The sequence below is a fragment of the Camelus bactrianus genome, chromosome 3, assembly GCF_048773025.1.
Source record: "Camelus bactrianus isolate YW-2024 breed Bactrian camel chromosome 3, ASM4877302v1, whole genome shotgun sequence".
Classification (NCBI taxonomy): Eukaryota; Metazoa; Chordata; class Mammalia; order Artiodactyla; family Camelidae; genus Camelus; species Camelus bactrianus.
In genome coordinates, this window is record NC_133541.1 from 66,288,965 (window position 1) to 66,293,562 (window position 4,598).

The 4,598-nt window shown below is 44.0% G+C and overlaps 1 non-coding gene across 1 annotated transcript; it reads right to left on the bottom strand.

Moving 5' to 3' along the window:
- Positions 1-1,498: 1,498 nt before the first annotated feature.
- On the bottom strand, positions 1,499-1,570 carry TRNAK-UUU (transfer RNA lysine (anticodon UUU)). The gene has a single exon. It is a non-coding gene; the product is annotated as a tRNA-Lys (tRNA).
- Positions 1,571-4,598: the final 3,028 nt, after the last annotated feature.

Consider the following 4,598-nt stretch of genomic DNA (forward strand, 5'->3'; position numbering starts at 1 on the left):
GGATTTAAGAGGCACAAACTACTACGTATAAAATAAATAAATTGCAAGGATATATTGTACAAACAGGGAATAGAGCTAGTATTTTATAATGACTTTAAATGGAGTATAATCTATAAAATTTTGGATTACTAAGTTGCACACCTGAAACTAATATAATATTGTAAATCAACTCTATCTCAATAATAAATAGGTGAGAGAAAAGGCGGTGCTTTAATGTGGCAAAAATCATTGCTATCTTTCACAAGAAAGTGTAGTTTGAAAAAATTGAATTAAAAATGATTATGGAAAAATAGAGAAGTGGGAGAGATACCCCTTTTTTGGCTTTATTCAAAAATATAAATTAATTATTCATCTTGGGCCCTAGCTTTAAACTAGCTAGCTTCTTCAAACTACCTTGACTAAATATACATATCATGGATTCACTTCCCCAAGCCATATAGAAAACATTTTGCGTTAGAAATGAATACTTTAGGAATAACTATTTATCTAAATACGTTAGTTCATAGAGATAAGCCTTACAAGGCCAAGTGTGACTGATTCTTCCTTGCAAGGATAAGTATCACTGGTTCATCCTAAGACATCTGCCATAATAATGCACCATTTCATAAGATCTTCCCTCTCAGGGGAAGACATTTGCAAAAGATGGGTAAATACTGGAGAAAACAAGTTCTTAATTCTGTTTGGAAGGGTCCCAGTTCCCTTCTTCCAACTGTACTTCTAGAGTTCTCTCCCTGACTTTCAGATTGCCTAGCATCATATTTTGCTTGACTAATATGGTATATATGTTGCTTTTGTCTTCCAGTGTCCCTCTGAAAACAATCACCTCTCCTCCATCCTTCATGCACTCTATTTAGGGTATCAATCACTGTGCCCAGTGCCCCTAATAGGTCGTGCACAGACTGGGTGCATTAGTTTCTTGCTGTTGCTGCAACAAAATACCACAAACTTAGTGGCCCCAACAATGCAAATTATTCTCTTACAGTGCTGGAGGTTAGAAGGAATAAGGTCAAATCACAAGACTGCATGCCTTTTGGAGGTTGCAGGGGAGAATTCATTTCCTTGCTTCTTCCAGCTTCTAGAGTCTGCCTGAACTCATTGGTCCATGGCCACATCCTACACCTTCAAGCATAGTCTCTTCCAGTCTCTCTTTCTTTCTGACCTTGACCACCACATCACATCATCTTTTCTCTGACTCTGATCCTTTTACCTCCCTCTTATAGGGAACCTTGTGACTAAATTGGGCCTACCAAAATAACCCAAGTTAACCTCCCCATCTCAATCCTTAACTTAATCACATCTGTAAAATCACTTTTGCTTCATATGTTAACATATCCAAGAGCCCAGGGATTCAGCATACTACACTGGGTCAGTCCAAGTCCAAGTACCAATAATCCTGGCCACAAAGCCTTTTCTTTCTTTTTTTTTTTTTAATTATTTATTTATTATTGTATTATTTACTTTATTTGGGGGGGCAGTGATTAGGTTTATTTATTTTTAGAGGAGGTACTGGGGATTGAACCCAGGACCTCATGCACAAAAAGCATGTGCTCTATCACTGAGCTATACCCCCTCAAAGTGTCTTAAAGAGAAAAATGACTTTACTGCTGTGAGCAGCAAGACACTTTTGCATTTTGCATATTGTGAATACATGGCAACTGCAAACATGAATCCAGTGAACTTCCTGGCCCCTAGCCTGCCCAAGGGCCCTTTGAGCAGAGGAGCAGTCATTCCAAAAATACTGCACCCACAGTGCATCTGTCCCCAGGCTCTCCCTCTTCCCCGAAGTCTCAACTAGATTCAGGCCCAAGACCCAGGAAACCCCAGGGCTAGAGTCCCCTGGGTGAGCCCCTAAGATCATCACAGGACAAGGGCCTCTGTTCCCAGAGAAGCGTCTAGAGTGATGTTACCTGGCCAGTGCTGGATACTAGGGAACACATACCACACAGGTGCCTTCTCTGATCACCTCAAGCCAAGGGGAGGAAATGTTACTATTCTCATTAACCCCAAGAGATGCAAGACAAGGGCACCGACAAGACTTGCTTAGGATAACAGCCCTGGGAAGGGCATGGTTAGAAAGCACGCTGAAATTCCCATGTTACATGAGCTCCTTCCTAAGGCTCAGTCCATTCAGATGGCACAGGGACAGAGGGGATTCGGAGATGTTCCATTTCTCTCCTGCTTGTACTGCTGAAAGGACAAGACCAGGGAAAAGGGCTCCTTGGACCCTAGAAATCAGAGTAAGGAATAGCCACAACCAGCATTTCTGGAGCATTCCCTGGGTGCACGGTGCTGCATTTAGTGGTTTTCACGCCCAGTCACCCCGGAGAGAAGATGCTGCGATTAACCCCACTTCACAGCTGAGGAAACTGAGGGGCTCTGGACTTAGCAGACCTTCCTAATACTGGGCACTGGCAAAGCCTGGAGCTGAACCCAGACCGTGGGCTCCAAAACTCGTTTTGCACACCTGCAGTACACACTTGGGCTGGGAGGATGGCTGAAGATACTTATGTGGAACAGAGGGTTTCACGTATGTTGAGGGGTTGCGGTGAGCCCCCTCCCTCATGCTGACTTCTCTCACCCTGTCTGCTCTCAACTCTATGGCAAGAGGAAGCCTATTAAAACCTGAAACAGATGCCTTCCCTCCTCTCCTCCAAATCCTCCACGGTTCCCACCAACGTAAAAAGAGGCCCCGCTCCTCAGCTTGCTGTTCCAGACCTGACTTCTCGGTGCATTCTGTTCCCAACACACAAAATGGAGATCCGCAATTCCACCCGGTTGGGCCTCACCTCCCAGCATTTTCACCTAGTGGTTCATGTGCCTGGGACACGCCGCCACAGCTGACTGCTTTACTGAGTTGAGAACCTTGCAGATTAACCCCTGCCTGAATTCAGGACGCCTGGCTGGTACTGACTGACCAGCCTCCACAGCCCTCAGACTCAAAGGCAGCATTAGAGGAAGCGAAGACATCCAAGACTACACTATCCTCCACATGGGGCGCCAGGACTACATGGCTAGGGGTCCAGAGGGCCTGAGGGGCCATCCACTCACCAGTGTCGGGTCCATTTGCGCCTCTGCCGCCGCCATTGAACCCTCTGCAGGGACCCGGGGGGTGCAAGGTAGGAGACCAGAGAGGGTCCCCACGGCTCAGCAGACTCCCCTCCACCGCCTAGTCTACACTCGGCCCTGCCTCTGTGCAGGGCGGGGAGGAAGCCTCTTCCCCAGGATCCCTGCTCCTAGGCCTCGAGTCTGCTCAAGACTGCGGAACACTGATTCTGAGAAAAAACCCAGACGCAGCCAATGCGAGTGCCACGAGGACGCTGCCGGAAGTCGCCCCTTACACGGGATCCCAGTCCTGCGCTGCCATTGGCCCAGAGCTACCACCGCTCGTCGCAGAGCCTGCTGGGTAATATGGCTCCCACAGCTCCGCCTGGCACCTTGGAGAGCCGCAAAGCTTTTTCAAGAATGAACATATAGCCCAATCATAGACAAGTAAAGAATTTCCTAAGGTTGATAATGCAGATGTTGAGAAATTTAATCTCTTTAATCATTGTTGTTTATCTAAGACATTGTCAGTGGCCATCTTGCCTGACACATGGGAAGAGACTGAAGCAGATACAAGACTGTCTGGAACAGTCAGAAGCAAGGAATGAATAGATGTGTGGGCGAGGGTGGGGAGGGCCAGGCCCCTAGTGATAGCCTTAAAGATCCCTTATCCAGTAGATTCTGAAACAGTGCTTCCCCCACAAACAGCTCAGTACCATGGTTCAATTCCTTCTCTTTTTGATTAAGGTATATTGAATGGGTTTTTTTACTAATAAAATTTTTAACTGTCAACTGATTTCTAATCTCTAGATTAGATGCCAAGTCAGTATATTACCCTGGCTTAATTAATTTAAACTAACCATAGGGAAAGCCTTATTTTGTACTCAAGCTTTTTGCAGTCAGAATTTCTGCTTTTTTCCACATGAGAAAAAAAGAAAAGCTACACATGGCATCTTTCCAATGAGAACATAACTGCACTTTTCCTCCTTATGTCGAAGTTCTCTTCAGATGCAGACTTCTTTACCAATTAATACTTCAGTGTTTTTAGCCTTAATTTTTTTTCTCAGAAGGACTCATTTGTTTAATTATCCAGTCACACTCCTTTCTGCAAACTAAGTTGTGACACTGGGTATAAGAAGCCCAAGTGATTTCCTAAAAGAATGGCATTCTTCATAGAAAACAGAATTCTGAACAAAATTTAAACATGGATTTTTTTAAAGACATCTAAATTGCTCTCATGATAAGATGCAACTTTTTTTTCTCCACTTAGTAATTTTTTTCACAGAATAGCTTATTTTGTAGAGAAATAAATAAACGTTTTGGTCAGTTATCAACAACATAGGTCTGTGAGCCTCTCCTCACTCCCACACTCACTCTCACATGCGTACACATGCACATACACACACATATACACATAGAGACTTTAATTTATTAGCATTCTATATTTTCAGTCACATTTCTAATTAAGGACTACTTTTTAATTGTGATTTCTCAGGATTGTTATATAATCAACTCAATGTGTCTCCTTCAAATTTTTAAGCAATGTAAGCCTGCCA